Source organism: Cyprinus carpio, unplaced genomic scaffold (genome assembly GCF_018340385.1).
Source record: "Cyprinus carpio isolate SPL01 unplaced genomic scaffold, ASM1834038v1 S000006635, whole genome shotgun sequence".
Lineage (NCBI taxonomy): Eukaryota > Metazoa > Chordata > Actinopteri > Cypriniformes > Cyprinidae > Cyprinus > Cyprinus carpio.
In genome coordinates, this window is record NW_024879264.1 from 221,362 (window position 1) to 232,536 (window position 11,175).

Consider the following 11,175-nt stretch of genomic DNA (forward strand, 5'->3'; position numbering starts at 1 on the left):
CATTATGCACGTCATTTTGGAATATAAGTTGCAGACAGCACATTTAAAAAAAATAAAAACATGTGAGCAAAGTTTTGAAACAGCAAGTGTCAGCATGTGAATCTCCAGTTATAAACCCACGATAAAGCATTGACATAGATCTTGCACTAATAAATACACAGTCCTCTTCCAATATGCCTAGGCCATAAGAAGCGTGAAGCATTTACATAAATCAACAAAACAACATTAAAAAAAATAACTATTTAAAAAACACAGGCAAATGCAGAATATATAAACACACTGCAACCTCCCTTTGGTGCTCATAGAATGCTTTTAAAGTCTTAAAGATATCATCCATGACCTCCCCTCATTTGCTGTGATCAGTGCTGATAGAGTGCTTTGGGAGTTTCCCCTCCCGTAGAAGGATTTGTAGAATATTTATTAGTGGACAGCGAGCGCTGATGTCTTGGTAAGTCGAAGAGCTTAAGATGCTGTGTGTTACAAATCCCTATATGCAGCCCCATATATGTAGTATTGACTGTGTTATCTCACATATCTTTTAATCTGATCCTTCTGACCCACCAAGTAGAGCACGAGACTTGATTCATGGCACATTAAAGGATTGCTAATATACTGTTAAATACAGTTATATTAGTAAAGAAAAACACAGTGAACATGGGCTCCACTCATGAGGGAGCTTAACTCATTGTTTTACTGCTACTAGGCAATACTTAGCTGATGAGTAGCCACCACAACACATTACAGTACGTAACTTTAGAATTGATAAAATCCACGTACAGTTACATTACACATTTATTAATGTATCATGAAACCATTTTGGCATAGTTTTATTTAAAAAATATTTAATAAACTGTCCATTCGCAACAAGATTGCATCTCTGTCTTGCAGAATGGCAATTTTGTGGTAAAAACCCCCCCCCATGCACACCGTTGTGATTGATTGGTTCCTTATATTTTAGTTTTCTTTAGTGACGTTATGCTAGAAATATTAATGCGGTCAACCACCATGGGGTTCTGCGATGAAAAAAAAGTCGATAGATGATGTTTCTTTGAAGCAGATATTTATATGCCTTTTGATTTTGAAAGACCACAATCTGATGGTAGATTTTAAAAAATAATAATAATAATAATAATAATTACTTTTTTTTTAGTACCGTTTCTTTACCTCTATAGAAGGTGCTATGTGCCTCAGCTGACCAGACCGGAAAAGCAAAAGCAAGCAAATATAATATGACACCACAGTGATATTTTATTGCTTTTTTGTGAAAGATTATGCTTAAAAATTTGATGAAATCTGTTGGCGTTCCTTGTAAAAGATTCTGACCCAAATTTTGGCCTCAAAATAGCCTTTTATAAGGCAGAATATTTAATTTCAGGGGGCCTTTTGCATTATGAGCCTATGATTATTAAAATATCGTAGACAGATCTTGAAAATTGATGCTCACTAGTGCTGGCCTTTGTACTCGAATGAGATATGTTGATGAGGCAAATTCAAAATTATTTGTTAAAAATAACAATAAAACAATAAAATCAGTCATTTTAAGTGCTCCAAGGGAATTTAGGAACTGATTATGTAAGTATGAAAAATAGATATTAATTTTGGATCTGCTAAGGCCAGCATTTAAATCTATTTTTTTTAAAGAGAACTAGCGTGAGCATTAGATGGATAGCAAAGTAATGTAAAGTTACCAAATAGCAACTCATCATGCACAATTAAATATCAAGCTCAAGGTTGTCTAACGTTTTTAGCTCCAACTCCAACAACCATCTGAAAAAGTTTTTAGTGATCCTAAAAAAACTTTATTATTGGTTCAGATGTGTTCAGTTCTAGGCGGAGCTGAACTCTGGAGGACGAGGCCTTCCACGAAGCAGGATTTGACACCCCTGCAATAGCTGATAGGGTATAAATACATGCATTGCTTGCTGATACAGTCAAAAGTATCTTTGTTTTCTCTGTGCCCCTCTGTAGGAGGCGCTGATCAGTGCATGGGCGCAGTTCAGTGATGGCTCCATGGGATCCTCTGGACCTATACAACCCAGAGTTTGTTTGACTGCCACTTCTCTGGATGAGGATGTGGTGTCCTACGGAAAGATGCCGCAGGCCGGTGGGCCGGTCATTTTGCCCATGCTGAGGGTCAAGGTCACGAGTGCGTGGAAATGACGGTATCTGAAGGTGTCAGAAATTTAAGCGTCGGAGCGTTAACTGGCAGCTGGAAACTGAACATCCGTGTGAGTTGGTCGTAGTGAAAGGCCTTAAGACCCGGCGACTTGGCCAGGATGAGATGACATGAACAACAGACAGGAGACCGCAGACAGAACCCCATCTCTCCCGGATAGGACAGGAATGGACAACCACTACTATGGAAGCTCCCATCTCAGACATGGGGACAGGTTATAATGAGAGAATCACCACCACAACCCAAAAACGGCAATCATCAGGAGACCAGGGGTGGAGACAAGCTCTCAGATGATGGGAGCCAGTTGCCCGGCTAGTTTTGTTTTTGATCAGTGACTTCTTCATGATGTTCTGTGGCCAGCTACTAAGTGGACCTTCCCGAGGAATAAACGTGGATGAGGACGACTTACAAATACCTCATGGACTTACCGACCTTGAAATTGGGAATTGTACGTCTTTGTTAGGCGTCTTCTGTTTGGCTATTCTGGTTTTCCTCATCAACTGCATCTCATTATACTCTCAAGTACAGGCAAAAGGAGGGGTCAGAGTTGAGGACCAGGAGAGGCTTGAACCCACGCCCAATGACGGGTGGGGGTTGGGAAAATGATGCCGAATTTCTGAGGAGCCATGTAATTTGTATCCAGCACGACCGATGAGCCCAATCACCATTATGGACTCCAGCTTAGGGGGGTTAGAAGAAGGAAGCAACCTTCTCAACGGCGGTTCTTTGCATGAATGAACGTTCAAGTTGCCAGGCTGCACCGAGGAGCCGGAAACCAATCACGGTGCTGCACCGGGGAAAGAAACGACAGCAAAGGTGATTCACCAACAACCAAAAGGAAACGTTGTTACAGTTTTCCACATTCACACCATTCCCAGTGGAAAGCGTTTAGTCGGCTAAGGAAAATCTGGGAGTAGATCTGCAATGACATTAAGTGGGTTATGTCAGGATGTTGAGCTTGGTGACTCCAAGGAGGAACTACGAAACTACATGGAGCGGCTCTAACGACAGTGTTTACCGGAAAGTGGGCGTAGGTCAAATCAGTGTGTGAGAAACGGAACTCACCCTTTTGCCTTTGTAATAGCAGACGAGTACGAGCCAGGGAAACACCTGCTACATAAAACCTTAATGAAACACAAAACAATCAGGCCATTACATAACAAAGGACGTTCTAGCGTTTTCTTTTGGTTTGGACATGGCCAGTTGGTAGGACAATGCAAACAGCAGACAACAATATGACATTTTAAACAAGATGAATCAAATCCATTTGTGGAGGGTCAGTTTAATATTATGTCTACTATTCTCTTCATTGTATTTTTAAATGATTTATTTAGCACATGGTTGTTTTATATAGTTAAAACTAAACCGTATTTCCATGCTTGCACCGCAATGCTTGGCACTCACTTATGAGGCTTACAGGACTGTATGCAGATGGTGTACATGTCGCTTTTAAAGATTGTAATATTCATGAATCATGGTAAATAAAGTGGCACATAGAGACGGGTTTGGATTTTGATGCCCTGACGAGTTTCAGTTCTGGCCAGTGTTATTGCTTGCTACGTTCCTGGATATATTTAGCTTATTCACCAAGAGACCGTGAGTCACCAGCTTGACACATTTTGTGTTTCAGTCGTTTTTTCTTGGTCAAAAGAATGTCACAAAACCTTTTCCTCAGCATGAGCATTAAACAGTTATTCGGCCCAGAAAACTGCCTAAACTACAATCAAGTACACAGTTCCTCAAGGCTCTGTTTTTAATTATATTTTATTCCCAAAATTCAGTTATAACCTTTTTGTTGCTTGAACGCGTCAGTTTCAGAAACAAAGCTGTTCAACTGATATAGGAACCTTATTAAGAGTACGAAAGGAAGCTCGGCGTCCAGTCGTTTTGATCATTTTGAAAAGAAACTTAAATAAATTATTAAATCCAAAAGAATGGTAAGGCGAATTCAATTCCTAGCACTAATTCAGAAACGAATCGCTCAAAAACAATTCGGGAGCAGAAAGATGAGAGCAGTAATCGACGAAGATGCCAGATATTTTTGCAGCAGTGTGATAACAGTCTTGCTTGAAACAGGGCCAAAATGAAGTCTATAATGTTGTACTACATGTTAAATGTGGCATTTTCACTGCAATCCTTCAAGCCGGAAATACTGTAAACCTTTCACTACCAACAAATGCCAATATTGTCTAATTAACCACCAGTAGATACCTCTTGAAGTGGTGACTCAATGGTGATTACACTTCTACAGTGTGTAGTTAATGTGAGGAAAAATCTCAGTCTTCAGGTGAAAACTCAATTAACAGCGTCCAGACTCTACTGAGCGCCAATGACGGGAAAGAAAGAAGAGATCTGCCACTTGTAACCAAGTATAAGAAAATATTAACAAAAAACGATTATTGACGAATTTTGAGTTTAACTAAAGACAAACCCAGAGCACAAAGGCACTGCCCATTGTATTTTACTTCATCGCAAGAGTTGTATATGTTAATAAAAATACCCAGAATTATTAAAATAGAAATAAAAATAAAAAACCTCAACAATAAAAAAGTAAAAACCGAACCTAAATTTCAGTTTGTATAGGGGACAGATTATGTAAGGGATGATGTACAGTCACCTTCAGAAAATAAATCAAGACAGGCGTGATTAAGGGCCTTATGACCAGCTGAATGGACATCTTTTATGTAGATGCTTATTACATCTACTAAACAAACAAATTTCACAACTCAAAATCAATATTTCACACCCATATACAGTACTTGTTGGTATGAACAAAAGTTTGATTTGATTCTTAACTTATTTTTGAGGTTATCCTCATCCCTATAACACACATTAAAAATAACACTCAAGTTCCAGAGTGCAGAGTCCTAAAAGAGACATAAAATTAGCACCGGGTATGTTGTCATGAAAACAATGAAAAATGTACAGTTTAGCGGTCATTACTCAAGAATATTTAACTGGCACTCAATGCTGCAAATTAACCATCAAACCTGTGTATATTCCAAGCCGGATGGTTCACTCGTCCTGAGACAAGCACTTAGGACTGCACATACATGTTGGATTTCCAACTGAAATATATGCTTTTTTATGCTATGTGAGCACAGGAAACAATTATGATACATGAGTTCATGTCAGATTTATTTGTTGATATTAATATATTACAATTAAATACATTACCGAATGCGGAGTTTTTGAGATTTCAATATTCCTGTTCGAGTACAGAGTAGCTGGTCTGGCATGCCAGAAATAGTGCCCAGAGGATTGTAATAAGGAAAATAGATCATGAATATACTGGATAATTGTCTTGATTTAAATTAACTGATTTACTTTACTAACGTTCCATTAACATGACTACTGCTGGTGTGGAAGTGTAATCTTTGAAAAGCACGGTTTAAGTGAAGATGTCAGATAAATAGTACTGGATTGTTCTTTTAGAAAATGACAATTCATTATTTTCTCATCCTCATGTTGTTTCAACCCATTAGACAGAGTCTCTAACCCTGCTCCTGGGAGAGTACCTCCTGCAGAACTTCAGCTCCAGCCGCAAATCAAACACACCGGAAGCAGCTAATTAGATATTTGAATTACAGGCAGGTGTGTTGGAGCAGGCTGGAAGGAGGGTCTGCAGGATGGTAGTTCTCCAGGAGCAGGGTTGGATGATCCCAGCATTAGACTGTCTGTTGAGTGGAGTGAATGTTCATGCTGCACTTTTTTTCCACAGGAATGGAATGGGGGACAGACCTATCAAACTTACAAAAAATAAAACAACAAATTTTTTTTGTAAGTTATTAAGTAAAATTAAAGGCCATTAGGACTATTATTATTTGTCTTTTACTTTAAAAAGTCACATTTTATTCAATGTGTGTACTTGCTTTTTCTTTGGAATGTATGTGGAGTGTTGTCTGTTTTCATCCACTGAAGTCATGGAGGCAGAAAAGCGTGCCTTCTAAACAATTCATTAAAAGCCATAACATAGCTTTGTGTGAGTGACAGTTTGAGGGACAGTTAACAAGTAATGCTGTCAACTTGGCACACGTGACATGTCTCATGAATGTAGGTATCTGAATATAGGTGAACATGAATGATTGCAGTGCTAATGACTTCAGTGTGTTTACTCACTCAAAGCTTTCATACGAGTTTCAGACGACCCTGAAATACAGCACACAAGCCATATGGCTTATTAAATCATCTTTTGTTGTTGTTTTTTTTTTTTGGTTATTTTAGTGACGGCGTCCTCATTCAATGTATGGAGCAGCATGAACATCCCAGCCAAAACATCTGCCTTGTGGGTTCCATAGATAAAAGAAAGCATTACAGATTTGATGTGGCATTAAAAGGATTAGTTCACTCAAAAAAAATAAAAAAATAAAAAAATTTGGTTTGCAACTAACATACCCGCTAGTTGCTCAGTCATCAGAGTCCTAAATAAGACAATACGTAACTTTACCAGAACCTCTTTTTAATAACAACTCTCCCACTCATGCACACAGCTCTATTGCAATTATTTTAGTTAGTTACTCTGCTTTTGTTTTCTAAATGTTATTGATATAATACGCACCAGTAGCACCATGTCTACACAATTACAGTTGCTGCTGTAAGTGTTGGATTATTGATGTCCTGCTCTAAGCCTAATGAAAACAACCGTATTGAATGAAGTGTGTACAACATTTCTAATCCACGTTTCTCCTCCTCTGCCGTTCCGCTTCACTCTTTTATCAGAAGCATCATATCAATCACATCCTCTCTCATTGCCCGAGGCCCTTCTCTTTTCCGTATCCTGTCTGACATGATCGCGCCTTCGTCTTTTTCTGACAAGCACACAGACAGTTTTGTTTTCTAGTATTTTGATAAATTAAATGTTTTTCCTGTTGTTTTGTTCAGTCTCTCCTGCCATTTCAATTTGAATGTGTCTTCTATCAGCGGCGAGATGGATATGAGAGAGCGTGTTTGCGCCAGGGGTATGGTGAATGGAGGTGGGAGTCTGTGATCTGTGAAGGGCACTTCAAGCTGAGCTGACTAGGGGAGGAATTAACTGCGGCACAGAGAGGGAGAATGACTGATGGATCTCTGGCTGTTAATTAACACATCTTTAATAATCAGTACTTCTCATTTTCTAGCATCATCAGCAGGGGGGAGCGTTTCATTTCAGCTTGACGTATAACACGAAATCCTGTTCTTCATTTATAAACTGCCCTTTTTTCTCAGGCATGACATGTGCATCTGTCTACCTCTCACTAGGGGCAGCTGAATATGTTCATCAGTCACATGTAAAGGGTCAAGGTCTGGCTGGTTAGAATGGTTCAGTTAGTCCCTGCTGGCAGAGGCTGTAACTACGCCATCTGGCAGCATAAAACATTTTAATCCACTGATGGTACATGATGTATTTTGATAAAAATATGTAATCAAACTGTTTGTGAGGTTTAAGACCTCCTGTAAAGTTTGTAAAAGTTTTAAGCCGATATTTTATACCCTGTTCATAAAAGGGTGGCAAACATTTTCATCATACAAATTATATATAAAAATTTATATTAATTGTATTCATTTAGAACGTATATAACTATAAGTTAATTTATGTTATAGTTCACCCAAAAATGAACATTCTGCCATTTACTCATCCCTGTGTACAGTAGTTCCAAAACCTGAATGACTTGCTTCTGTGGAACATAGGAAGAATACATGCTTAGTGTTGTCTTTAGTGTTATTTTTTATTTATTTTTTTTAAACAATGAAAGTCAACAAGTCAGTGGTCACCAAACTGTCTGATTACCAACATTCTTTAGAATTTCTTATTTATTTATTTAGCAAGAAAAAAGCAAGCCTAATAGGTAATTAATGGGTATCAATGAGAATTTTAGTGGATATAAAGCAAGTTCTCCTGAAGTTCATACAGTAACTTATTTTAAACAGTCTATCTATTATTTTATCATTTAAACCAAACAAACTTATTTTAGTAAGATGTGTAATATAAATTCATATACTTTTAAATGTGGTGCAAGTATTTCAATATATAATCAGTGATCACCAGTTTAAATGTGCAATCATGCTTGTGAAAAAGTACACTTAGCATACTTAAGAGGGGGGTACTCATTACAGTATAATGTACTTTATATTAAATTAAATGAATAATGATAATGTATTATACCTTAAATTTAAAAAAAAACGCAGAATGTTGAACATAGTAGTGTGTTTTTCACTTAAGTGGAATTTAAGTACATTATATGTAATTGCATAATTATACTGTCTTTGAAATATGGTTACTTTCAAAACTGAAATGGGGCTTGAAACTGACCATTGCACATTTTTGTACCTTTTTTTAACAATATATCAGTAATGAAAAAAAAAAAAAAGAAGATAAAATAACCTTTACTTTTTTGTCAAATGAAGGAGATCAAACTTAAGTACAGTACATGCTATTTTGTAGCAGCACTGATTTTTTTATATTTTCTAGCAGAAACTATTTTCTAATTCAAACTTAAATAAAGGAATTCCTAGGTTAAAGGCTCTATTTAAGCAATATCACACCAGAAAGAGTTTTGTTGTTCCTTAAATAGCTTACTGTGGGCACGAGACACATGTAATCAAAGCTGTGGTGACATTCAGACTAACATGCTATTATGAGTGCCACACTGCTCTTGGAATGGAAATGGAATAAATGCAGAATGCACAGTAGCCTACAGTAGCCGCACGACACAGTATGTACGTTACAGTATGTCGAACGGATCGACAGTGTATGTATGTTTCAAATCAAGAGCACCTCAGTCATTTTTAAGATAAGACATACATTCTTTGTGCTCAGATTCTGATTTCTGCAGTATAACTCAGTTGTAGAATTTTCCACCATCCAAGCAATCCAGGTCTGCTTTTACAGAGGTGTCAGAGATAAGCATCTTCAGCTGAAGCTGTAGGCTAATAGTATATTATTGGTGAAACTGAATTGACCAAACGAGCAGCATTTGTGCTCCGGAGAGCATCAAAAGTTTTAAATAATGCCAACGTTTTAACTTAAGTAATGTAAACATTTCACTGCTTGTTGATTTCATGAAATACGATAGCCAACCAGAGGCATTAAAGTTAAAGTCCACACCCCACTCACCGATCCTCAAATTGCATTTTGTGTTTACATGAATGAATTAATTATGTCTGAAGACGGATTGGAGATGCTTTTACTTTGCGTTATAAGATTTTCACATGCAATATTTTTCAATGGTTTCCAGAAAGTGCTGGGGACATGTACCCGCAAATTACGCCTGTGCGCGGATTGACATATTTTCATACGGGAAAAAAAATAGATGTTTTATATAAGTAACATATAAGTATCTTAAAATCTGGACAGCAATTAAATGACGTCTAGGCTATAATGTGACTGGTTATCAAGGCATACATGAAGTTGACTGTTACACTTTCTCCAGCAGTAATAGAAGCACGGAGGTTGGCCTCTCCCATAATGAGAACATCTTCTGATATAAATATGGCCAGAATAAGTAACAGGGTTGCAGATTTAGTCAGAATTACACTGTCACTCTGTATAGGGGCTAGCTAGTTTGCTGCCAACCGCTGGATTATAGTTATTTTATTAATATAGTAATCAGTCTTTTCCATAAATTAAAGTATAAGAACCAAGTTAGGATTAATTAGAGAATCCTGATTCTGTCCTATATACTAACACACAAATATTGAACACCTGATTTATTTTTGCATTTCATATTACGTCACAAATAAGAAGAACTTGTGTACATTAAAATTTAATCTTCAAAGCTAGAAGCTGAATAATAAATAAGCTATGAGTAGTCAGAATTAGAATGTATAGCTAAAATAAGACATTAGCCAATTTGAATGCAGTATGAAGCGATATTTGCAAATATCAAATTAGGGCTTATGTTAGACAAATCCAAACCTTTTTTAATGAGACATAGCCTATCAGCCTCTCTTACAAGAGTCATTTGGGAACACCGACCTTAGACAGGATAACAGACTCACATAAACCATCCATAATTCATACACTGTGCTTACACCTTACACTCTTCTGCTTTTTTAAATAGAGCGCAGCACTGTAAAAAAATGTGGAGGTGGTAGAATTATGTAGGCTGTGTCAACAGTCCTGACTCAGAGAGACAGGAAGAAAAAGAGCTGTGAGTTCAAACAGTTCGCTGACGGTCACACTCCTAGCAAACCCACTCGTCAGTCCTAGATATGCTTGGCTGAAGAGCGGGACGATGTTCTGATTTCATGCTCATCTGATGAAATCAGACAAATGCAATTGAATGTGTGAGATCACAGGTTTGTTGTATGGAAAATAGGAATATGTGAGCGCTGTAATAAATGGGAGACTCGTATTGAAACTGCTCTCAGACACAAACACTAGAGGTCAAATGTATTTTATTGAACAACAACAAAAATAAGAAACCATATTTCATTTCCCCCAAATGCAAAAAAAAAAAAACAAAAGCATGAACAAAAATTCACAATGTTTTGTTTTCACTGCACAAACCTCAGATGCATTTTTAAAAAATGTTGCATTTTATGACAACACAAAATTATTTAACTTATTTAAAAAGCTTTAAATCAGCATTTGAATGTGCCAACTTAAAATGAATGATGCCCTTTCCTCAGACTATGTGTCTTTTAATATTTCACCGTTTTTGATCATATTCAAACTGCTCATGTTGAGCAACTCTGGCATTGAAGGCACCAGGGGTGTAACTGCTGAAAAAAGTGCAAAAAACAAACCCCAGGAACTACCTGTGGTATGAAAACACATGAAAAAGAACCAGCACAGAAGGCATAACGGGAGTGTTTGTTACTGTTTTGTTAAGCTTGTGGTCAAAGCAAAGACAGCAGACTTCATTTATTAGTTGGCAAATACAGCAGCAAAAAGGGTTGTCGTCGCACAATTTGCATGAAAATTACATCAAGCGAGACGCCCTTCTACAGCATGATGACATTATGAAGCTGAGGTACGCATATATATTTTTATAGGATGTATCATTAGCCTGCATGTA

General features: G+C 37.3%; 1 pseudogene; it reads left to right on the top strand.

Moving 5' to 3' along the window:
• LOC122144299 overlaps positions 1-3,181 on the top strand; it is a 139,619-nt pseudogene extending 136,438 nt beyond the window's left edge.
• Positions 3,182-11,175: the final 7,994 nt, after the last annotated feature.